This window comes from Camellia sinensis, chromosome 9 (assembly GCF_055761805.1).
Source record: "Camellia sinensis isolate YWXY chromosome 9, ASM5576180v1, whole genome shotgun sequence".
In the NCBI taxonomy this organism is placed as follows: Eukaryota; Viridiplantae; Streptophyta; class Magnoliopsida; order Ericales; family Theaceae; genus Camellia; species Camellia sinensis.
Genome location: NC_138969.1, coordinates 173,339,976 through 173,367,010, shown reverse-complemented (window position 1 = coordinate 173,367,010; position 27,035 = coordinate 173,339,976). Strand labels below are relative to the sequence as shown.

General features: G+C 37.2%; 1 long non-coding RNA gene and 1 pseudogene across 1 annotated transcript; both read left to right on the top strand.

Moving 5' to 3' along the window:
* The first annotated feature begins 3,523 nt into the window (after positions 1 to 3,523).
* LOC145799916 (cysteine-rich receptor-like protein kinase 29) lies at positions 3,524 to 7,739 on the top strand (annotated as a pseudogene).
* A 9,448-nt stretch (positions 7,740 to 17,187) lies between these two features.
* On the top strand, positions 17,188 to 18,656 carry LOC145799785 (uncharacterized). Its single transcript, XR_014341320.1, has 3 exons — positions 17,188 to 17,254; positions 17,502 to 17,561; positions 18,075 to 18,656. It is a non-coding gene; the product is annotated as an uncharacterized LOC145799785 (long non-coding RNA).
* Positions 18,657 to 27,035: the final 8,379 nt, after the last annotated feature.

Here is a 27,035-nt window from a genome sequence, read left to right as displayed (position 1 = left end):
AGAGCATGTTGAAGATAATTTCAATGATCTAATTCTGAATATGAGAAAACCGTAAGTTGAAATAATAATTCCAGAATTCGATCCACAAAAATGAAGATAAGTAGATAGTGAAATGTATATATAGGTTGCTACGATCATCTGTAAATGAAAATCAAAAGCTGAACTGTACCAGTAGAAGCGAGTCCTGCTCGGTTATCTCCGATTCCTTCACTTTCTATACACACAACCTGATCGATCGAGAAGATTGCAGTGAGATTAGTGGATAAGCAAGTTGAATCGATCATTACACACAACTTGATTTCTGTACACATAACTTGATTTCTCGGATCATTATAGAGAAAGTTGAATCGATGAAGATGTGTTTAGGCTTACCGATTATGAAATCTTCAACAGTTGTGGACTTGAGAAAGTTGAATCGATTGACAAATTCGAGCGAGAGGCAGATTTTGAGAGGGAGAGGGAGAGAAAGAGAGCTCAGATTTGGGAAAAAAGGGGGCGGATTGAGAGGGAGAGAGAGAGTCAAGTTTTATAAGATTTTGATGGTAAAATAAGATTATGATGTCCAAAAATGATTGGGTCAGGAAAATGAGACGGTAAAATAAGATTTCAATGTCTAAAAATGATTTTTTGCGACTGTTCAATAATCAGTCACAAAAAAATAGACGCAAAAAGTCATATTTCTAGTAGTGATAGTCGGCTAAAGGTCGTCCTGAAAAGTAAAAAATAAGGCTTTTAGCGACAAAATTTTAAAAATGTCACTAATAAATAGACTTTTGGAAACAAAATTGAAATTCCTAAGTGATTTGTGATTAGATAAAGATTAAAATATTCGAAATCCCAAAAATCCAAAACACACAATCTAAACCAACAAGCACTTACGAAAGTGATTTAGATTGTTTGTTTTTCGGAATAAACAATAAATCGACACAAATGATTTTTACGTGGAAAAAACCACAATTGAAAAACCTTCAATTGTAATAAAAAATCACGGGCGAAACGCCACTAATCAATCCACTACTGAAGAAAGAAAGATTACAAAGATAATACACAAATTACCCAACTCAGTCAATTTGCCTTCGAATCTTCTGTAACTCTTTCACCAAGCCTTCGTCTCGGAACTGATCCACCTGAAGTTGAATCCACAACTTCACTTGTCAAATTAACGACTACGTACAGAATCAAACGCCTTTTGAAACTATACGTTTAAATCTTCGGAATCCACCGAAGAGAACTCCCTTGAATTTAAAGTAACAAACTCCTTGATGTATGAATCTCAAATCATAAGTTTAGAACTCTCTCAAAAACATCAAGGAAAACTCACAAAAATCTCTCCACAAGAAAACCTTAGAAAACCTCAAAATAGATCTGGACAAGTAATCCTAAAGTTTGGAGAAAACCAACTACTTATAGAAATCCGGATTCTGAAGCTCGCTCGAGCGAGAAGCTTATCTCGCGTGATTTCCATAAGTGCCTTCGCTCGAGCCATGAAGTCTTCGCTCGAGCGAGGAATAAACTCTTTCAGGTTTGTATGCAGACGCAGTTCTTCGCTCGAGCCACCAATGCTTCGCTCGAGCGCACAATGACCTCTTTCAGGTTTTCAGCCAGACGCAGTCCTTCGCTCGAGCGAGTACTTCTTCGCTCGAGCGAGCAAGACAAAACAACACAGAAAATTACAACTTGATTACACAGGTTTGTTCGCGGGATTGACAAGACTTAGGGACCTAACAATCTCCCCCTTTGTCAATACCCGGACAAAACTTTCTAACACAATTTTCTGTACAACTGCACTAGCTAAAGCAATTACAACTCAAAGATCTAGCTAACACAATTTCCTACACAACTGCACTAGCTAAAACAATTACAACTCAAAGCAAACCAACTATGCAACCAATCTCAAAACAAACTGAAACTAACATCTTGAAAAGGAAACCAAACTTGAGAAAAACCTGTAGTGAAACCTAAGTCCATCAAACCTGAAATGTAACATAACAAAGCCAAACCATCAAGACATTACCGAAAAAACATATAGCCCAATATCCACATCATTAGCAAATATGACAATGTAACTTATAGACATATATAAACCTGTCCAAATGCTCATCTGCAAAAAAAAATCATGAGTAGCATATGACATATGATATACAAAACCTAATCCCCTTTTTTGTCCGGGAGTGATGCAAATACAGTCAAAGAGAGCATAATAAAAAACTATCCAAAGTAAGAACAAAAACTTTCCAAGAGAAGCATATGCCAAAAGCTAAGAATGAGAAGATGGTGGCTGTTGCAACTGAAGAAGAGAAAGGATCTGAGCAAGCATGGCATTCTGCTCATCAAGGCGGCCATCAAAAGCATCAAGACGTGCATCCAAAAGATCAAGGCGACGTGTAACGGATTGCTCAAAGTGCTGTAGCTGGCCACGAAATGAGCGAGGACGTAGCTCAGGAAGATCGAGGGCACTGGTAGTGGCGGCCTCAAACTCCTCCTCCTCGGCAAGGGGATCATCATCACCTGGGCCAGAACTCCCAACCCCCAACACACTCCCCCTCAGATGAGCCTGACTCTGGGAGACTGTCAATTTAGTAATGGGTTTGATAGGGTAAGCAAACTCATCATCATCAGAAAAAGGAACATCGAGGGAAGTGAGAAAACGGGTAAGCAAACACCCATAAGGAAGCCCCAAAGATTTTCTGCCCTCAGAGACCCAAATCATTTTTGAAACAATCATCTCCGGAAGGTCAATAGGTAGTCGGTGATGAATACAATACAAAACATAACCTTGGTCCTGAGTAATATGTGAGGAATGGGTGGTGACATAAAGATTCGCACACACGATGATATTCAAGAGACGGAACCGAGGAAGCAACTCATTTTGCTGAATGAGAGCCCGGTGATCCAAGTCTGGTCAACACTACATAACTCAGAAGCAACACAATCAAAATCAACACCTGACCGGGTAAGAAACGAAAAATGACAATTACTAACTTCAAGAAGACCAAGTAATACCCGAAACACATCCCCAGTGATAACAAGTGACTTTTTCCTAACCCAAGTCTCAAAGGATGCCAGAAGTTCTTTCCGAATGGAATGGATATTGCAATAGAATTCCCGGATGAGACTCAAATTTTGTGGTCCTGGAAAATGCAACACTTGATCTCCGCCTAACGAATCAAGTAAAGACCGAATGGGAAGAACCTCAAAGGCATTTGGGAGGATATTGCGCTCTAAATGGACTTTATGAGATGCAAAAGACTCCCTAAACAACTTAGATTTTTCTTTAGATGGGAACTTTTCAGTGTTGAAGGAAGGACGAGAAACCGTAGTTTTACGGCGCTTGGATGACTCGGCCATGACTAACACAACCCAAACAGAGCAACATAGACAAGAGCCCAGATGGACAAGGAACACCCAATAAACAACATCAGAAAACCCCCAAAACAAAACACAAGTAGCCAGTCAAAACACATTAGTCCAACAGGGGTTAGAAAAGCAGCGAAGCTCATAACATTAGCATAAGAGAAATGAAATGATTAGCAGTGCTAAGGAGACAACAATCAGCCACAGAGAAAACAAGATATTTCAGCCATTACAGAATCGAAACATCAATGTATGGAACGATATAGAGAAAACAGATTACAATCTCACAATGGCAATATATGTATATGTAAATGAAATCCCCAATGTTAAACTCTAACAAAATCCGAATGGTAAACCCTAAGCAAAATGGAGAGTACAATAGACAAAATCATGAACCCTAGAGGCAAGAGTGAGACTCGAAAATTAGAGGAAAGAACCACAACCAACAAATATAAAACCTAGAGCCTAACAGAGCAAACCTAAAACCACATCTCAACCCAAGTACCATACTAACAAAAACAAGAAAAAAAAAATGAAAAAAAAAACTTACCAGAAACGGAGAGAGTAGATGAAGACAAACAGAAAAAGCTCCGAAATCAAGAGAGAAATAGAAGAAGATCGCAGCAATGACAACCACGAAAAACCCTAGGGGAGAGAGAGAGAGAGAGGGAGGAAAGACGAAGAGGGGGGAAAAATGAACTGAATAGACACAAATTCAGAATTTGAACCGTGACAGGTTGCTCGAGCGAAGACTTTCTCGCTCGAGCTAGGTCAAAAAATGCCCAAGCGGTCGCTCGAGCCAAGAATGGGTCGCTCGAGCCAAAAATACATGCTCTCAGGTCTAATGCAGTAGTAGAAGCACGCTCGAGTGAGGAAATCGTCGCTCGAGCCAAGAAGGAAAAAAAAAACCAAGCCTAATTTTTTTTTTTTTTTATATATATATAAAAACAACACTATACTCAAAATCAAGAGGTGAGACCTGAAACAAAAATAGATGATCACATTTAGCCAAAAGTGAATACTAAGATGAAATAATCCGCAATTCATGAATCCTGTAAACTTGCAATTTTTTAAAAAATGACACTGGAAATCATGAGCAAAGCAGATAAAATATAATCAATGATCATAAGCTACATGAGAATGTACAACTCAAAATCCAACATGAGATCTCACAAAATAAAGTGTGTGAGTGCAATCCATGAGAGTCCACTGAGCTAGAGTTAATCCTCGTAGTGATCGGATGGCTGGACCTCCACCAAGAGTAACTCAACAACACAGAGAAAAGTCAAACCACTAGGAATCACGGGGTATTTGTTGAGTAAATGCAGAGGCTCCCCCCCAATCAATGAGTCCCTTTTTATTTTTTATTTTTTTATTTTTATTTTTTGGTTTTTGGTTTTTGTTTTTTGTTTTTACTTTTCCTTTCTTGTGGGCACTCACTGGTGGCATTCACGCTCAAGAGTATGGAAACCAAACTAGAGAAGAATGAAATCATAAAGGATGGCCTGGTTGGTGCCTCTGAGGTAGCCTTTTCCTAATGCCCGGACTTCAAGGAACTGAGGGAGAAACCGTGAAAGTGAAAACAGATGGTAGATGGTTAAGAGACTTAACATCACCCATGATATACTAGTATCGGTCAATTCCACTGTAAAAGTACAAGAAACACTGTTAGTGGTCCATAGAGAACTTTGATCACTTGTGCGGAAACCCCTGCAACAATTTATCTCAAGAATGTGTACAGAATGAGATCATGAGCTTAATGAGCATGGGCATTCAAAATGAGCTATGAACAATGAGATCTTATAAGCAGCATGAGTAGTGTACATAAAAAGTTGGATGCAAGAAAAACAGATATCAATGACAATGAGATTATGGCATCCAAGCACACATAAGGCAAAACACTTACACCTACTCAAGGAACAAGTAACACACTAGTGATCGAGCATGACACCCAAGGTCTTTCTAAGGAACTCAAACCGAAGAAGATCAAGGGGTTTTGTAAAAATATCATCTTTTTGATGTTCAGTGGGAACATGCTCAAGAACAACAAGGCCTTCTTCCACTAACTCTCGAATAAAATGATGACGAATGTCAATGTGTTTGGTGCGAGAGTGTTGAACAGGATTTTTTGAAATGTTTATGGCACTTGTGTTATCACAGAAAAGAGTGAGAGTATTTTTTTCAATCCCATAATCATGAAGCATTTGCTTCATCCACGGCATTTGAGCACAACTACTCCCTGCAGCAATGTACTCAGCCTCAGCGAGATGGCATTTTGTTTTTACTATGCTAGGAAACCAAATTATTCCCAAGGTAAAAACACCCCCCGGATGTACTCTTCCTATCATCAGCACACCCTGCCTAGTCGGCATCAGAAAAACTAGTAATTTCAGCTGTAGTATTAGTGGAAAACCAAACCCCATACCCCAAGGTCCCATTAACATATTTGATGATGCGTTTGACCGCAAGAAGGTGAGACTCTTTAGGACTGGCTTGGTAACGGGCACAAACACCGACACTAAAAGAGATATTAGGACGACTGGCTGTCAGATACAAAAGACTCCCTATCATACTTCTATAAAGGGTAGGATCAACATCAATACCAGAGGAATCTTTGGAGAGGTGAAGACTGGTGCTCATGGGAGTGCGTGCATGTTTGGCAAACTCAAGAGCAAACTTAGACACAAGATTTTTGGCATACTTAGACTGAGCAACAAACATACCTGAAGGAGACTGTTTAATTTGAAGACCCAAAAAATAAGACAACTCTCCCATCATGCTCATCTCAAACTCATGTGTCATGCAATCCGAAAAATATTTCACAAGATGTTTAGCAGTGGATCCAAACACAATATCATCAACATAAATCTGAGCAACAAGAATATGAGACTTAGTATGTTTCACAAATAAGGTCTTAATTTTTTGTAGGATATACTTCCCCTGAAGATGATGATTCAATGCCATCTGTGCGAATCCTTGCAATTTGACTTCGGAATAATTAGAGATGCAACGGATAATTTCTCACATGCTAATAAGCTTGGAGAAGGGGGGTTTGGCCCTGTTTACAAGGTAACTAGATGCATACTCATGCAGTTACAATAAATAAAATGAATTGCCAAAATTGTGGTGTGAAATGAAATGTTGAATATGACCATGTTTCTTAAATTATTTTCAAAAAAACATAGGGTGTGTTTTTAAATGGGCAAGAAATAGCTGTGAAAAAGCTCTCTGGTAATTCCAGACAAGGACAAAAAGAATTCAAGAATGAGGTTTTGTTACCGACTAAGCTTTGTCACAAGAATTTGGTTAGTCTCTTAGGTTTTTGCTTGGAAGAGAAAGAATTACTTCTCATTTATGAGTTTATGCCTAACAAAAGCCTTGATCATTTCATATTTGGTACAGTGCACTACTTCTTTTACTTTTTCATGTATATATAATTTTTTGGCTTGTGATGCTTATATGATAAAAGTATATTTGAACACATACTTTGTATGATTATGAAGATCATGTCAAACGTGCACATTTGGATTGGAAAAAATGTTTCAACATTATACAATGCTTTGCTCAAGGTCTTCTATATCTTCATGAAGATTCACAACATCGGATTATTCATCGCGATCTCAAAGCTAGCAATATTTTGTTAGATGCGAAAATGAATCCTAAAATTTCAGATTTTGGCACAATTCTCGATTAAGTCAGATGTCTTCAGCTTTGGTGTGATTCTATTAGAAATTTTAAGTGGTCAGAAGATCTTTTGTTTCCGTGATATGGAGAATGGCGAGGACCTTCTAAGCTATGTAAGTACGAGTGTTTTCTTTTCTATTCTTTATATTTTTTTAGGGGATGGGTGGGACTAATGACTTATGAATGCAACTAAAAAGGAGAGTTTTCTTCAGAAAGTTTGAGTTTCAATGAGCTTGAGCCAAAAGAGATAGTAGTTATAGATTGCCAATTATTTGAAACACCAAATTTCTTATAGGTAGTCTCAACTGGGTGGGGGTGGGGGGGGGAGAAGTTGTTGAGTCAAGGTTATGAAAGCAACTTCCATTTAAATTATTGCATGGTTGGTGACGTTCTAAATCTAAATTTTATTACCATATATTCACCTCTTTGAACTCTTATAGGCATGGAAGTGTTGGAGAAAAAATACAATTCTAGATATAGTGGATTCAACAATGATGACAGGTCCAAAAAGTGAGATTATGAGATGCATCCATATTGGTTTATTGTGCGTTCAAGAAAATGCAGCAGATAGACCAACCATGGCTATAGTTGTTAGCATGCTCATTAGCTCCTTGTTTAGTCTGTCATTGCCTTTGCATCCTGCATTTTCATTTCCAGAAAGGCAAGGTGTCACGGGTTGCCTTGCAAGGCTAACTCCGTGACGTTTCGCTCGCGGTGGTGTGGCCATTTGAGTGCTCAAGAGTGGCCGTGGGAAGTGCCCCCAACGTGGCCTAACTTTGGCCCCAAGTAGGCATGTGGGCCACTAATAGCCAGCAAATGGAAAAGCCGCAGCCCATGCCAATAGCCAACCAGTGCTGCCAGCAGCAGCAAAATACAGCAACAACAGCCAGCAGTGGCAGCCAACAGTGCAGAATTTTGGCGCGTTGTTTCGGCATTCAAACGAAGGAGTTTCGGGCTGAAATTTTTATTGGAGATAGGTCTTAGGGGAAGTGTTTTCCCGACCATGTTTCGTGATTTTTCTCAATTTGTGGAATTTATGAAAAATCATTATGACTTCTCGGACATGTATGATGTTTCCTCCTGCCAGAGGGCAAATTGCTTAACAAGCATATATAAGGGGGCAAGGTGTGCTACCTACCTACCTACCTCCCCGCCCAAACTGGGTTTCAAGTGAGCAACCTTGGGGCAGCTCAAGGGCAGGCTTTAGGCATCCAGAGGGGTGTCTAGAGTCTCTATGTGGGTTTGGGAGCCTCGTGGACGGTGCAATAATGTTGGCACTGTGCGCACCCTCCCGGGTGAGAGGTCCACTACGTTGTTTCCATTATGCCACGCAATATGGTATTTTGGACCGAATGGGCTATTGAGACACCACTAGAGGCCTCGTGTGCCAACTCAAGTGCTTGGTTTGGGTTCAACCTTGCACGAGGGGATCCCAAGCTAAGCGGTTGGAAGGCGATACCGCATATGTGGGCTATCGAATGAAGGCATGAAGCTACGTATTGACTAAAGTCCATTAAGGGACTACATTATGCTACAAGCAAGCTACGGATTGAGGCGTTGCCTTACTCATGCTACACGTTGGTGCAACGCTAAGGTGCGCAATGGCCTTAGGCGGAATCTAACAGACGTGTTGGCACGAGGAGTACGCCGTGGGCAAGAGATTGACCCTCGGTGGCTTGTGGGCTTCACATGACCAAGTGGCCATCCAATATGCATCTATTGAGGCATGCTTGACCCTACCACACTTCGAGATGCTATCAAAGACCCAACATGCAATGTTGGCTTATCGGCTAAGTTGAGGACCTTTGCTAGCACATTGTTGTGTGGCTAGGTACCTTGATGACATAAACCTAAGTTGGGAGAGCACCTTGCTTGAGGTAAGCTTGACGTTATGAAGCGACTTATGCCGTGCTTGGTGCACTGGAGGCGTCAGGCCTACTTGTGGCATCTGGGTGAAGACGAAGCTTCCTTGTGAAGTTGTTTTGCTTGACAAAGCATTGGGCCCTAATGTTCAAACGGGTGAGACCATCAACACTCGATTTGTCAATGAGCTATGGCGGGCTTAAACTTGGTGGAGTTTGAGCGCCACACGGGCAAAAATTGATCCGTTGCGCCTCTAAAGGAGTCGGCCCGTGACACAAGGCCAAGGCAATTTGTCGCAGGAGTTCAACTCAATGACAGAGTCAGATCAATCTGAAACTAAATCAACACAGGTTTTAACAAATGATGTTACAATTACTGAGCTTGTTGCTCGATGGTAGTGAAGTAAAATGTAACTCTATTTGAATGTTTATTTTCAAACAAATTGATGTCGTTGTTGTCTATTGTACAACTTTTTGATGGTGGGTTAAATGCACAATTCCTTATTTTATTTTTATTTCATAATTTTTAGGAAAAAATTGTAAAAAGCCTACATGCACTTGCATTTCATTAACTCCCATGGCTTTTTTTTTTTTTTTTTTTTTTTTTTTAAGTCTCATTATATAAGTTATTTGGGAGACTAAATCCTTGTTTCAAAATTTTAGTAAAAATTTAGACATTCTTACCCTTATTTATGTACAAGCACAAATCTATGGAAGTGGTCAACACGCTTATATGGTAACTATTTTTTTTTTTTTAAATGTTAAACTTTTATGTATACATCCATTTTAATGAAATTTATACTTTTGAAAATTACTCAATAAGTTCTACAAAACGAAGAGAGTAAAACTACTCAATTGAATATAAAATGAGCAATGCTATTCATAGTTACTATTTTTACTACATTTTCTCACTTTAGACATGAGGTAATAGACCCACAAATGCACATGAGATTTACTCAATTGTATCTAGAAGTGTGAAAATAGCATTTTTCAATTAAATTATTTAAAATGAGAAAAAAAATTATACTTATAGGATTTGAAATTGTAAAATTTTTTTGAGAAATGTTTTTGAATTCACTACAAGAAATTACACTTTTGGCAACTACTTTTGGCGACGACGTCAATTTTTCATCGCCAAAAGTATATTTTTGGTGACACAGTGATCAATTTCGTTGGTAAAAGTATACCTTTACCGACGCAATTTGCTATCGTCGCTAAAAAAGCATAACATTCTTTTAGCGCCAAAATTTTTGGTTGGCGCCAAAATTTCAGAACTTTTAGCTACAAGGCTTATGTTTTAGCAACATAATAAGCATTGCTATTAGTGTGCATACTTTTGGCGACGACAAGTTGGCATGGGCAAAGTTAACCATTTAGCGACGATAACACTATTCGTCGGTAAAAGTTTTGCTAGTGAAATGATGTGTATAGTGATTTGTATTTTTATTACAATTTTTCAAAGAGTTTTAAATATTCTAGTTACTGAATTGTAAAATTAAAATGATCATTGAATTAGATCACAAAATGAACCCATTAAGCCCAAACACACTCTTAAGTTGAGATGACTAATTTGAGATAATTTAAACTTTCTCAAAAAATATAGTTAGATTATCAATTTCAATATGTTTGGTTTTATTTTCAAAAACTAATTTCAATTTTTCCCCCTAAAAACTAAAAAAAATAGGGTGAAATAAAAAATACTTATTATTTTTGTATATTTTTATCTTTTACGTCATAAATACTTTTTAAAATTTAAAAATATAATTTTGATTTTTATTGCTCTCAAATTATTTTTAATTTTTTCAAAAAAACAAATCTAAAAATTGTTTTGAAATTATTATTATTATTATTATTATTATTATTATTTTGGTTGTGATCTGATTATCAGGCAATGGCAAATTCCCTCTTAAAATTCCCTTCTTTTTTTTTTTCCCTCATCAAATCTCCCCTTATCCATTTCCATGATTTCACTCTTCATTATTACAAAAATAGTTAAAGATCACACTTTGACAATTGAAAATATCTCACTTTTAGTGGAAATGTGATAAAAAAAAAAATTAGATCAATATTTTAATCATACTTAATTTGAGTAAGTATGATAACATTTATTTTTAATCTCATTTTTTAAATAAGTATGATTATATTTATTTTTTTAACCACATTTTATAAATACGTGTGATTGTATGTTTTTTTTTTAATTTTAATTTTATATAAAACAATTTCCTCTTTTCTGATTCAAAAAAATTCAAACTGCCCTTTACCTTTTTTTAACTGCCCTTTTCCTTTTTTTGCAACATGCTTCCCATCATTGGTAGCAGCCCTAGATTTGTTTGAGAAAGTTCAAAATCAAAAAAATGGCGAGCAACAAGAAGAAAGAAGAACCCAACACGGCTCCTCAGCCCGATCGTTGGTTTAACCTAACCCTAGGTTCCTCTTTCAAGGACCACTATCCCTCCTCCAAGTTCTGCACTTTGCGTTGTAAGTTTCTCTCTCTCTCTCTCTCTATATATATATATATATATGTATATGTCTGGATTGCATTCATTCATTGCCTAGAAAGCTCGAAGAAAGAAAATAACGGACCTGGTATTTTTGATTCCCGAAGAACCTACTTGTTGCGATGAGCTCAATTGAACAGACCTTACCCTCAATTTTTGTAATTTTTGTAATTTTTTTTGTAAATTTTCGAAACCGCAAAAGGGGTTTGTAATTTTAGACGAATTACAATGTTTTTCTAATTTTCTCTTCTTGGTTGCTGAGAAAAATCTAGGGAACTGAAACAATTCCCCCCCTATTTTTCCGAAGTATTTTGATGTTGTTTAAGTCTCCAGCACATGAAATTCTGACCTCAACTAGACCTACTTGTGAGCTTACTGTTGCAGATAAGAAACTTAAGACTGAAATTTTGTATTTTTTAAAACAAATAATTTTCTCTTATTGGAAATGAAAAAATAATTCCTCCAATTTTTCTGGATCCAAATCATTAATGGAAAATGTGAGGTTTGAGTTTTCTCACCAATTGAATGGCAATATATGGCTACATTTTCAGAAGGATTATGTGGTTTTTTTAAAAAAAAATATCTTTCAGATGAATTTAAACCAGCATCAATTGATAAGAACTAGGCAGGATTACTGCACAAGAACAAGGAAAACAGGGTTACTGTAGAATTTCACAACAACCAACCTGGAAAACCAAAAGTGACGTTCGAGGGCAGTAGCGAAGATTACAAGGAAAATGATGTAGTTTTGTTCTTTGATGGTGAGAGCTTTCGGTTAGAACGGTTGCACCGAGCAGTAAAGCGGTTAAGACATATGTGGCTACCTGGTGAGTCTGCTGCTGCGGCTGCAGGTACTTCACTTGGACTAGCCGTGGAGGCTACTTCACCACCCACCAGTAAAGTGGCTAAGGTCCAGACTTTGAATAAGAGAATACGTCATTCAATGCCTGTGAGTTTTCATTATGGAGAATTTGTTTTCACCTTTTTTCTATAATTTCGTAACCATGACGAAAAAATTAACTTAAGAAGATCTAAAAATCTCACTGTGTCCAAAAAAAGAAAAAAAAAACCTATCTCTCACTCACTCCTCTCTCCAAACCCTAATCCTACATCCTTTGATCGGCGGCGACTACGAGCAGCAGCGGCCTGCAGCGGCGGTGAGCAACTGAGGTCTCCAAGATACAAAACACAATATGTTCAAATAAATTGTGCCTTTTATGTTTCTAAACGTAATCTGAAGAATATGAGCAATTCGATAGGCCATAACTTGATTCACCATAATTTGCTTGCTCTTGTGGTGCTAGAGCATCAAAGTAAGATTAATTCCTCTTGCATTTCTGGTTACAATTTGTTTCAAGTTCAGGAAAATTCACAGATTCGAAAGTCGCATATCACTTCCAAATTCTGGGGAAAATGTCTGAATTTACGGAAAACAAAGTTGCCGATGGGAACAAATCGAGTGCTTTCTATTTTTCCTCAGTCTGTGTTAGCCACCGATCCAACTTCTAAGGTACACTATCAATTTCTAAGCTTTTTTTTCCCCCTTTGCTCCGTTTACGTCATTGTGTTCAATTGAATGAATTTATTAGTCCAATTGATTATCTCATTAGTATTTTTAACTCAAGTTTATAATTTTTCCCACATGCCACTTATTTGTTTATTTTTCATATAAAAAAAATTTAAAAAAAAAAAAAAACTCAATTGAACCAAATTGAGACAGAGTGATAAATTCATGGTTAAAATCGAGTCAATTGAAATTATAGGGAGTAAAATGACACAGGAAGTAAGAGAATACATAGACTACCATTTTAATTTGCCCATTGAATAACTTTTGGAATCAGCTTTTGGGCTTTTTCCATTTTGGTTGAAAATTTTTCAATGTGAAGAGCAATGACAGATATTACAAACGATGATTTGAGTTACTAGTTTGGATGTCAGTTGATTTTGACTATTTCTTTCATTGTAGCAATTTACAGAAAGTTCAACCTTGATGGAAATACGAAATTACAGGTATTAACACCGTAGGCTTTTGCATTTGTAATTGACCCCAGAAATTTTGTTGGGTTTAGATGAATTCAAATACCTAAATCTTTCAGATAGATAATGTATTCAACATGAGATTCTTGTATCCTATCCAATTGAACAGGTGGTTGTTAGTGCTCCTACTTCAGGTTCTGTATCAGAAATAGATATGCAGGTCGCTAATACTAGTGGCACCTTAGTTCTTCACTTGGGTGGGATACAAAATGGAAAAGAGTAAGTACACTTGTAAATATAATGATTTGCTTTGATTCAAGTTTTGAGCTATAGCATTAAAATGTTTTATGTTACTTTTGTCATTTTTTTCACGCAGTTAGAATTATGTATTTTTCAAATTGCAAAACTGCTGGAATGGGAAAAGCTTTGGGGTGTTCTGGCTTGTCACTAGTCTGTCCAATAATGCACCTAAAAATCCTTATTTTTGTCTATTCATATTTGACCACGAAAAGCAAGATCACTGACTTATTGATCTTGCAGCCTGTGGATTATGAGCCTCCATTCTTCAGAAACTGCACAGAACAAGAAGCTCATAGCCCATGGACTAAAAATCCTTTGAAAATTGAGAGGTTGGGAATGTCAACAACAAACATTTTGTATTAGCTCTCAGGTAAAGATATAAGATTGCAGGAATAGTGAGACACTTGGATCCCTTGTTCAAATTTTGAGTTTTGTAATTGGAAATTATGCAGGTTAAGAGTATGCTTGATCCTTGTGAAGATGAAAATGTTGACATTCAAGACGATGATGTGAGCTTGGGAGCTGATTTTGTACAAAGGAATGAGCATTCTGAATCTGTCAGTGAGGTACTGTGTTAACATTTCTTTACTGTTTGTTCTCCATGAGCTTCACTAACTGCTGAAAGCTTGATTTACCATATAGAACAAGTGTTTAGTTAACTACTTGTCAATTTGTAACCCACTTTGGGTTAGCCATTCGCAAGATAACCAATACATAGTTGCGCCAATAGGTAATTACATGTCTTTGTGGTCGGCTGTTTCAGCTTGTTTACATATTAGGTGTTTCCAGTATTCTCTGAAGTTTGAAATGTGAATGACATTAGTTCTTTTGACAGATAAGCAGCAGAATACTGGAAACACCTAATATGTAAACAAGCTGAAACAAGCCGACCACAATGACATGGTTGATGAAGGTGATAACGACCCATGATGGGTTTCTTGATGCCAAAAGCAACCAGAGGCTAGGTATGTTCAGTCAAATTTTAAGTTCTATTTTTTTAAAAAAATTTTAAATGCTTTTTAAAGCATACCAATTGTCAATGACTTTTCAGCCTAGGCCCACTATGTATCAAGTTGTAAAGGAGATGGTTGACAAGATGGGCTATGCAGTAAGTTTGGCATGATTAGCAATGCCTCTATCTTTTCATACCTTGATTTCTCTTTTGTAAGACCTCCATTTGATATAACCGCTTGTTTCTTATGCAGGTGAAGGTTGTTCGAGTCACCAAGAGGGTACATGAAGCATATTTGGCTCAGTTATACCTCACAAAGGCATATTCCTGTTACAAGCTTGTATTTTGTTTGACTAATATTTTCCATAAAACTTGCTTTAATAGTAATATTTAACTGATAAAGTTTTTTTTTTTTTTTTTTGAATCTCAGTTGGGTGATGAAATGGAGAGTGTTAGCTTTGATCTTCGACCTTCCGATGCCATTAACATTGCAGTAATATGCAAGGTACTTTTGCTCATTTTGAAGATTGTTACTGCTTTGGTGGATTTTTGTGGTTGTTTATCGTCATGTAGTCCTCTTATCTAACATAGTTTTAATCACTGCTCTCTCACTAGATAGCATTATATAATGGTGTTGGATAAACATAATGTTATTTGCATGCAAAACTGATAGCTGAGTAATACTGTGAGATGCAACATAGTGTACAATGAAATAGAAAAGAAAATGACTTTTGGGAAGGGTATGTGTATTGGGGGTGATGATGACTCAAAAATGAGTGACGAAACAAAAGAAGAAATGGCAAAGAAAATTGGGAAATAAGGAAGGAAAAGAGAGGATAGTGTCCCCCAAGTTTAGGTGGGTTTGTGGACCCCATTTTGAAATTAATGTTTGGGGGATTGGTGAACTGCCACAGTTCTTTCAAAGGAGAAGTTATTTGTTCTCGGGACATCGTTATGTGGTATTTTAATAATATTGTGATTGGTAAAAATAATAGAATTTATGAATTTATATTAAATAATTAAAAAATATAAATAAATATGATAAATTATGATTGAAACTAAGTAATAATTTTTCCTTTCAAAGAGTCCCACAACATGGAAGCTTGTCCCTTGGTAGAGCGCATTCAATTCTATACTTTTCCCATTCACAAGCTTTTAATCCAGGATGTTGTCATACTCTCTCTCTCTCTCCACCTGTATCTCTAACACAATAAAGACCACATACGCAGTGAAAAAAATGCATATAACATAACTTTGTTATTTTAATATAGTGAGAGGTAAAATTTTCTTTTAATTATTAATTTACGTGATTGAATTAGCAATTCGAGTCTCTCAAATTAGAATGCCAATTCCATGATGGAGGAGGAATTAATAGTCTTACAACTGATTTTTTTTATTTATTATAAACAAACATGATTTTAGTAAGACTTACGGATTGCTAAATTAATTTCCTTCTTAAATCTCCAATCAAACATGACCTTTAAGGTCTAAATTTAATTTCATGGGATTGGTTGTTTCTACATGGATTGGAAGAATCGACTTTGGATAGGTCACGAAAAGGTCAGAAGTTCGCTTTTGTGTAGGTAATATATTGCACTGAATTTTTGAAACAAATCACAAATGGTAAAAACAAAGGAGCCTAGTGGTAACCCTACCCATACCAAGTTTTTAAAAAGGTCCCCGACCACATGCCCCAGATTTTAGGGGAAGCCGAGGTGCCTTGCCGAGGAGGTAAAATCATTTATGATCCCATTTGGGATAGGTGGAAATTAATTTTAGGCCAAATTTCACTTTATTTATTTAGGCCAAATTTTAGGCCTCGGAGCATTTTTTTTTACCCCCCCCCCCCCTAAAAAAAAAAAACTATGTTTTGAGTCCTAAAAAATATGCCAAAAGTATATATGGTTGTTTATGTATAAGAATATTTTAGTGGTTTTACTCCAGCAATTAATTGTTCAAACAGTTCACCTTGATACATACATAAACTATATTTTTAAATGTTAGAATAATAAAGCGCACATAAAAAGAATCAATACAACCCATGTCTGAATTTTTTCTCGGCCGTTGGAGGCATTGTCGAAAAAGCTAAAGGCAAAAACACTAAGAAGTTATCTCTCTGTTATACACACACATCAATTTTATGCATTATGAAAATACATACAGATGTGTACACTTATTATGCATATGTGGACATTTAAACATACACAAACACTGACACTCAAGTTCATGCACAAGTTTCTCAAGATGACTGTGAAGCAATGATAATTTATCAGTTTGCTGGATGATGAGAAAATACAAGAAAGAATATGAGAAGTTGGAACTTGAAAGTTTGTAACAAATTGGGTTTGCAATGATTGTTTTGAGATTCCATGGTTTATTTAATAATTGTAGAGGATATCTCATCCTCTTTTCCAATTTGGGTTTGCAATGACCTCTTTTTGGGTTTTCCTCAGGAATCAACTATTTGAGAATGTTTGATTGATGATTGTCAATAGTTTGATATTCTTCCATACTTCCGAAGTTTTTTTCTATTTTTTGTTTTTTTCTAATTTATATGCAAGCTATTAGCCCGTGAAGGAATCAATGCAGAGCAGTTTGCTCGGGATCTTAAATCTTTTGAATTAAAGGTTATTCTTTCATATCTTCAACTTGATGCATAATTTGTTCTTCTCATTGACTGCCACTTATGATATTTATCTTAGAGTAATTCAATAGTTTTGTTAAGTTGAAATTCTGTATCAAGTGAATCTATTCGTACCATGGATTTTCAGAATTTTGTCCTCTTTTTTTTACTTCTTTTTTTTTTTTTCACTTAGTATTGTTTATTTATTTATTTTTTATCCATCCTCTCATATTTTAACTTTCTTCTTCAAGATGACTTTTGAAGATGTTTTCCCTGCTGAGGCAACAATCGTGGAAGAGTATCTGCAACAGGTAACTTTCATTCATTTTGCTGCTTATTGACAACATAATGTCAAAATATTGATACTCTAGCGCTTGCTTTCTTGCATTGTTGTGTGTAAATTTTTGCTCACATTGATCGACGGAAAGAAGATTGTAAATTTTGGTTTATATTGAAATATAGAGAAAATAGTACTTCCTTCCCATTCACTTTGTTGTGTGCTATGCCCTGGAATACCAATATATCAGTTATTGTGCATTACAAAGACAAATAACGTAGTTTTAACTTTGGTTGTCATTTATATGTTTATTTGTTATTCTGCAAGCCATCATTTGGAGCTTAGTATTTTTTATTTTTTTTTTGAAAGACTGAATAAGTATAAAATATGTATGTATGCATATAAAATTTGTACATCAAAGTAGTTAGGTAGGCCAAGACCCAGGATGAACTTTGTGATTGGTGTTTTCCATGATAAATTGTTTTATTTAAGCATTCTATATTCTTTATGAACACTATTGTTTTTATTTAGTCATAGAATGTTACAGGTGAACTATGAAGCAGATGGTTGGGTTGCACATCAGGTGTCAGATATATGGGCAAAAACATCTCCTGACTGAGGTCAGGCAGTTTGGGCTTTTATGACAAGTGGGTGGAGCATGGCTTTGTACTCATCTATGGGAGGATTATACTTGTACTATGGACAAAGTAAGATTTGCTTATACTTATAATGGGAGCATTATACTTATACTTGCTGGGCCGTTGCTGCTGTAGTGTTGCTGTGAGGCAGCTGCTACTAGATGTTGGTCCACTGGATAAGTTTGTGGGTGATTTTCATGCCGTTTTGCCTGTCTTTGTTAGTTTCATGTTTTCATTTTGTTATCTGTTGTTTATAATGTGGGTTCACAATTTGGATGTATTTGGGTATTTTAATGATTTTACCGTTTTAGGTTTTATACATTGCTTTTAAAAGCAGTATTAGTAGTGTTTTTTTTTGCTTGCACATTAACTTTAGGTGATTTCATATCAATGTTATTAGTTTGTAATAGTGGTGCCTGAGGGATGCCTCTTGTAAATCTGTAAATCTTATAAAAATATATAAATTATTTTCAATTATTTTTGTTAGTAAATGTGTCGCCAAAAGTTTATTTTTGCCCACTCATATTGTATTGCTAGAAGTGTATTTTTTGTCAATGCCAATTTGTCGTTGTCAAAAGTAAACATTTATCGACAAACAAATCGTTGGCAAATGGAAATATTTAACAACGTAAATATGTTGCTAAATGTATATTTTTTGCCAATGTTAAATTGTCGTTGCCAAAAGGGAAGTTTTATCGACAAACAAATCGTAGGCAAATGACAACATTTACCAACGTAAATGTGTCGCCAAACGTTTATTTTTTCCCACGCATATTTTGTTGCTAAAATTATATTTTTTGCCCACGCAAATTTGTGTCACGAAAAGTGCTACACAATCATCATCTTTGAATGACTTTTACCGACGCAAGGTAAACTGCCGACGATGGATGAAGGCTTTTATCGACGACTATAATCGTCGCTAAAGGCATTACTTTTACCAACGCAATGATAATTTTGTCGGCAAAAACTTTTGCCGACTCACTTTTGTCTACGGGTTGCCAACGTAGCTTGGTGTGTCGGTAAAACTCTTTGCCGACGAATTTTCCCTTTTAGCAACATATTTTGTTGCGTTGCGAAAAATGCAATTTCTTGTAGTGATTTCATATAGTTTTTGAATTAAAAAAATTAAAAATTTTAATTTCTAATAGTGAAATTTTACATATTTGAAATGTTAAAAAAAATAAAATAAAAAATAATAATAAGAAGAAGAAGTAGTTAACTTTCACAGTAACATATTAAGTCCTAATGATAGTTTGTAAATTCAAAAAGTCCTTCAACTATGCAAAAGACCACAAATCTCATTTCTAAAACAAGATGATGGACATTATGAGAAAATGGAGTTTTATTTTTGTACTACCTCACTACGTTAACATCTTCACAAGAAAAGAAAAAGCAATTTTAAAATTATGACAACGTGACTCCCGAACTCTCACAGCTATATCGTTCTCAACTGTAAATTACTTTGTGTTCATATTATATTTTATGAAATTATTTTGTGCTCAATATTTTGTTTATTATTTTGCTAGACTTAAATGATATTGTTGCAAACATTGTGATGTAGACGAAGGGCTATAAATCACACCAAAAATATGGAAGATCCTAAAAAATTTCCTATAATTTTCTTTCAAATCTATACAAATTACTACATAACTTCAGCAAACATGGTATTCTTACAAGCATTGTGACATAGAGGAAGGGCTATAAATCACTCCAAAAATATGGAAGATCCTAAAAAGTTTATTATAAATTTCTTGCAAATCTGTAAAAATTTGAATATAATTTCAGCAAACACCAGTCAATTTGAAAACATCTCTTTCCCTTTCTCTAACAATTTGCCCACAAATTTATCTTTTCATGCATACAAAAAATATGGAAGATCCTAAACCAGAAACACAATGAGAAAATCATTCATTGCTAATGTCATTGGAGAAATGAGTTCAAAGCATGGTATTTAAAAATAGTAATTAAAAAAAATGTTGGTTGGGCAAAATTATATCATTTTCGCATTGGTGCAAAAATGTCAAATTGTAGCATTTTGAACATTGTGCATGCTAAATTTTGGCATTTGAATGGCCAAAAAGACTTCTTTGCATTAGAGATGCTCTTAACGGGTTACATGTAATATGTGTTGACATAATTTTTTTATTTTTTCTTTTCCTTCTTATCCAGATAAAAAGAAAATTATAATATTTTCAAGCAAATGCAAGAAAATTTAAGAACTACATGCAAATTAAAAGAGCAAAACTTTTGATTTCTTAACAAGACAAAAGCTCTAGCAAACATACCAAAACCTTTCTCAACAATATTTTCCCCCACCCCGACTGTAGTGATTCTCTTCACTGGAAAGTTGAAAAATCTGGGATCTACATTGTTAAATCCTTTTGCAATCATTTTGAATGTGATTTAGGGGGAGATGATGACAACTGTAAACTTCTCTGGATAAATTTCGCCCCATCAAAAGTGAAAATCATTATGTAGTTATCTTTGCAAGGAATCGCTATAAGAGAGATGTTAATCAATCGAAGAATTCTTCCAGATACTGCTAACTTCCATTGTGTTTTTTGCAGACATGAAGTAAAATCGGTGGATCACCTTCTTCTTCACTGCCATTTTTGTTGGTGTACGGAAAGAAAATATTCTTCATTTCCGTACTCCTTTCGTCCAAGCTCTACGTTGCTCCGAATGGTGCCGTGCAACCTGAAAGCACAACAACGGTAAACTACCCGGTGAGTGTGTTGCTAGAAAACCCCTCCGACGGTCAAGTTAGCACCCTTAAAGAGAGAAGAAAGACAAAAGCAAGGATAGCTCTGGATAAGGAGAAATTGGAGACCTCTTGCTTGGTAGAGTCACGCGTCTTTTATACACTGTTGCCTTGCCTTCCAAAATTGTGTGTGCACTACCTCACTCATCCTTTGCCAGGAGCATGGATGTACTACCCTCTCCTTTCTTTGCACGTGTGTGCGTCAATACTGCTAAACAGCATCTACAAAACAACCAAATGGTATTGACACGTACTATTGGCAGGTTCCTCCTCGTACTCCAATTAGGCCAAGAGTATATGGCCGCCGAGCTACTTTCAACCGTTCTAAGTTCAACTATTTAAGCTACAGGATGCTTCATGCCTGAGCTAGCTCTGGCTAGTTGGCTCTCGAAGAATTCTACTAGAACGGTCTGTTGTGTTCTGCTCTGTTAAGCATCGTTTGCTTATTGCTCAGAAGAACTCTACACTGCCTTTTTCCTTGACTAAGATTATTAGCTCAGTCAAAAGTCGCCCTTGTTATCTTAGCCTAGTCATTCTTCACCATGCATACTTAGTTCGGTCGAGATCCTTCGCCCGATTTATGTCCGACACGTGGACTTATCTTGGCTCATAGTCCAAGCTCATTTAGTTTGGCCCAACGCCCATTTCATGTTAACTCGGTTGCACGGTCAAAGGCCTACATAGAATTTAGGTTGGCCCATTTGTTCGGCACAAGTTCCCCTCTCAATTGCCCTTTAATTCCGTCTACTTTAGCATAATCAGATTACCTTATTCCGCCGAGCTAAATTCATAGCTCGGTCAAGAGAAACATTCTCATTCCAACTTCGCCCAACCCATCTCCGAGGCGTAGGTTTAGTTCGGCTGCGATTCTTTGCCCTGTCCAACTTGTTAGGCCTAGCAATGTCCTTTTGCAAGGTCTATTTGCAAGCCTAAACATGTGCGTCATCATAGGCCTTATAATTACTTTGCTCATTGCTCTTTCTTGTTTGGTTTACAATCGTGGCGAATCTTCAAGTTCGGTCGGTTGTCGTTGCTTGACTTGAAAATATATACATACATGTACTCTTTTTTTTTTTTTTTTTTGATAATGTCCACCAATTGGGCCGAGCTACTTAGAGACATTTAAAAGCAGACGAAGTGTGCCTTACTCAGCTTTGTTCTAATTTTATTTGATGTTGTTGCTTAGTTTAGAGTGCTTCAGTTGGGTTTACTTGCTGGTTTGGCCAAGCCACTTCGTCGTGCTTCGGTTTAGTCTCTTGCTCTGCCTTAAAGTGTTCATGGATCAACAGTCCTCATTGTTTAGCCATCTTGGAAGAGCAACTTTGTTGGGCCGAAGTAAGATTGATGCCCTTGATAGCTAGGGTGAGGTTTGAAATACCTCGACCTAATCGATTGGCCAAGCTTTTTGGGCCAGGTTCGTGTGAAGTTGAACTCAAATTTGGTTTGGTCATCCCATGGTTGATTGTTTCGCCCATTAGTGCGACTTGCGTTCTTTTCGGCTTAGTAGGGCTACTTTAGGCATCCAAATTATTGACCTGATTGATACATGATCTCTTGCTTGGCCCAATTAACGTTCGGCAACATAGGAGTTCACCTTACGAGTTGCCCATATTCACTAATTCACTAGCTTGGTCGATTACGTTTTGATTAGAAGTTCACAAATCGGCTCACTAACATGCATAGGGCTCGGTCGAAAGAACGAAGAGTTTTTATTGCTCAAGGTTGTTACTTGGTTTCATCTTTTCAGCACCATCCTCAGTTTGTCCTTGGTTTAATCTTAACATCATGAGCCATTTTTTGATTTGTTTGTTCAGTTGGTCATGAGAATGGGCAGAACACTAGCTTGGTGATGTTCACACCACCTTGGTCCAACTCATGAACCATTGCATGTCAACCATGAGCTCCGTTGGCCATCGTCAACAATCCTTAGCTCGGTCAAGCTAGATATTAAGCTTCAATTTTTTGAGAGAATATTTGAAGTATTTGTTTGGGCCCATGACTTGGAAGATAAATTACTATTCATCTTAAAGGTTGGTCGGTTGATGTTGCTCTGTCATGCTTGTTTAGTTGTGGAACCGGACAACTTTTGTTTTCTTAGGGCCCCGTTAATTTATGCATATGACAGACCCACTACCTTGCCTCTTTACACTTTCTCTCTAAAATTTCAAAGTTCTTTTTAGAGTGTGAGTGTTTCAGTTGAATGTTGGAACTTGAATTGCGACTACTTATTCCATTCAGTCTGACCCAAACACCATGTCATCTATCAAATGGGCAAATGACCTTCTTTGGTTGGCCGTCATATGCTTTTCGGCCAGCTGTTCAGAAACTGGTCAGCCATGCCTTGATTGTCATGCACGGTCGTAGCAAGGAAATTTCTTTTCTCAGCTTGCTTCGCATAGTGGGATGAATGCCCATTTTGATATCTTAGTCATCATGTGTTCAATGCCATCTCAATTCGAGATGAAATCATTCACTTCGTTCGATATCTTGTCTTCTCATGGTTACACCCATCATTGCTTGGTTTAACCTATGACCATCTCGTTTGGTTGGCCTATTCGGTAGGCCGTTTAGCATGGACAAATATGAAGCTATTGAGATCGACCCTACAACTTCTCCCCAGCCTGGGATCCTACCTTATCTTACAAACTCAAAGCAGTGACCCAGGCTAAATAGGTTGCCCCTAGATTGTGTCCACTACTTGATTAGAATTCTCTTCGACTGAACAAATCATCAATTTTTCACCAAAAGTTGGTGAGCAAAATCAACTCGAGAACTTCTTGGCGAGAAAAGTTAGCTTTGGTAAGAAATTCTAGAGTTGGACAAACTACCAACTTATCTTTTGGCGATAAAAATCAACTCGAGAACTTCTTGGCGAGCAAAATTAGTTTCGGCAAGAAATTCTAAAGTTAGACAAACCACCAACTTACCTTTTGGTGAGTAAAATCAACTCAACAAGAAATTTCAAAGTTGAGCAAAGTTAGCTTGATAAGACTTCTTGGTGAGAAAAATTTGCTTGGCAAGGAATTCTGAAGTTGGCGAACAAAATCAGCTCTGCCACTTACTTCTTGGTGAGCAAAACTAGCTCCACAAAACTTATTAGATACCAAAATTAGTTCAGGCAAGAAATTTTAAAGTTGGCAAGAAAAGTCAGCTCAGTAAGTAATTTTAAACTTAGGGAGCAAAGTTAACTCGAAAACTTTGTTCTTGGTGAGCAAAATCAGCTCTACAAGAAATTCTAAAGTTGAACAAAACATTAACTTTCATCTTGTCGAGCAAAATCTGCCCAGCAAGGAATTCCAAAATTGATCAAAACCATCAATAAATCTCTTCTTGAGAAAAATCCGCTCGGCAAGGAATTTTAAACTTGAACAAAACACCAACTTTCATCTTGTCAACAAAATCATCCTGGCAAGGAATTCCAAAGTTGATCAAAGCCATCAACAAATCTCTTGTCGAGCAAAATCCACTCACTAAGGAATTCCAAAGTTGAACAAAACACCAACTTTCATCTTGTCGAGCAAAAATTATGATCCTTCCGTCAAAATGACCGTCAATTACCCATTGGACAGCGCTGAATCTGCTAAATGGGACAAAAATATAGTAATTTTCTAGAAAATGGTTTACTTGTTTCATTACATCAATGGTGGAAAGGGTTACAAAAATATAACTAAAAATAAAACTTTGGATTGGCGGTATTCGACGTTTTGGAAATAGATCGGCCATTTATATCTTACGAGTTTTATGTCCCTTTTCCTCAGCATTCTTACTGACGTCTTCCAAAATGATCTCCCCAGATCTCTTCAATCGATCACTCCTTGAGGGGGAACATCTTTCGATTTCTAGGCTATTTGGCAAGCTCTGCTCTTAAGGAGTCGCCTTGACCCCTTCATCAACATAGCGATCCAACTGCCCTGCAGCCATTAACTTTTTCAAGTGTAGTTTGAGCGGCATGCAATCTTCTGATTGGGGGCTCTTTCTCTCTCTCTCTCTCTCTCTCTCTCTCTCTCTCATTATAAAAGGTGCAACGGTATCTTGGACTGAACCCTCTTTGGGCATCCCCCAACTTGGCCGACCACTGGACGTATTTCTCATCACGGATTTCACTCAATATGTGATAAATTGGTATCTTATAGTAATGCTAGTCCGAGCTTTCAACTTTCTCTTGGCATCATCCTCCACATCACGCGGGTTGTTAGCCCAGTCATTGTTATGACCCTTATCCCGATTGTTCCGATTAGTGTTGCAGTTCAGCTCTCTCCCACGGTTGCTTGCACGACCATCCTTTTATCCAACAACATTTACTTTCCCCGCGACTCTTTTGTCCTCCACTATTGAATTTGTCTTCACAGTAGCTATAGCCACGTCATTTTCAACTTTGATGTGTTCATTGATCATTTGCATCAACAGCTCCATTGTTCCAAGTTGATTCATCGTGAGCTCATCCCTTAGCCTATGTTTGACTGGAAGACCACGTTTGTATTGGGTGATCGCCAAGTTTGTGGGGCATTCATGTATCTCATTGAATGTCTCCCAATATTTGGCATTGTATCCTTTCAAAGTGTCGTTCGACTCCATCTTCACTCCAAAAGATGGTCGATTTCTTTAGGAGTCTTTGTGTTGGTTTTGAATCTGGTAACAAATGCCTCCATCAATTGCTGTCACCTCTCAATATTCTCTTCCGGTAGCCTCTTGAACCACGAAGAGTAAATATTTTTTGCTTTTGTACTGCTTTCGTCCAAGCTCTACGTCGTTCCGAATGGTGCCATGCGACCTGAAAGCACAACGACGGTGAGCTACTTGGCAGGTGTGTTGCTGGAAAACCCCTCCAACGGTCAAGTTAGTACCTTTAAAGAGAGAAAAAAGACAAAAGAAAGGATAGCTATAGGTACGGAGAAATTGCAGACCTCTTACTTGGTGCAGTCGCGTGTCTTTTATATATGATTCCCTTGCCTTCCAAGATTGTGAACGCACTACCTTGCTCGTCCTTTTCTAGATGTATGGATGGCCCTCTCATTTCCTTTCACGTGTACGCGTCAATGCTGTCAAACAATATCAACAAAATAGCCAAACGGTATGGACGCGTACTATTGGCTAGTTTTTCTCCTCGCACTCCAATTAGGCCACGTAGTATACAATCACCGAGCTAGGTTCAATTGGGCTAAGTTCAACTGGTTAAGCCCTAGGCTACTTCATGCTTGAGCTAGCTCTGGCCGGTTAGCTCCCGAAGAATTCTACTAGCTTGATCCGCTATGTTATGCTTGGTTAAGCGTCGTTTACCCATTGCTCAAAAGAACTCCAAGCGACACTTTGCCTTGACTAAGATTTTTAGCTCTGTCAAGAGTCACCCTCGTCATCTTAGCTCGGTTACTCTCCACCACGCATACTTAGTTTCGATCGAGATCTTTCACTCGGTGTATATCTGACACGTGGACTTAACTTAGCCCATAGTCCAAGCTCATTTAGCTTAGCCCAACGCCCATTTCATGTTAACTCGGTTGCGCGGTCAAAGGCCCACATGGAATTAGGTTGGCCCATTTGTTTAGCACAAATTCCCCTCTCGGTTGATATGATTTGTCTTTCATTCTTAGTTAGTGGGGTTTGAATTTGGTGTGAATAATTTCAGTGGGTTCTCTTTCTTTTTGGTGGTTCAAGTCTAGCTACAAAAGTTTCAAAAAGAATATTTGGAAAGCCCTTCTTAGTGATTGTTGGAACCCTTGGTTAGCTAGAAACAACCTTCTCTTTAACAACCGACAAATTTGCTAGATTAAACTTGTAGATGGAGTTGTATGGGTGAAGATAATCTCTGGATTCTCTGGATTATATGCCACTGACTTCATGTTTAACATGTAGGAGGTTCGAAAAATCAAATCTAAAAGAAGAAAGTATTAGCTCCTTCCCCTCCTTTTTTTTTGCTTTTGTTCCCAGGGGAGAAAGTGGTGTACTTAGTGTCTTAGTTAGCTTGTTGCTGCCTACCTTTTTGCTGCGATGGGATCATTTTGTCTATTTGGATTTTTGGTGCCAATTTAGTTGGGATACGATTCCTCTAAACAAGTTTCTTCCTCATTAGCATCTTTATGTTGATCATTGTACTCTCATTGTACTCTTGCCC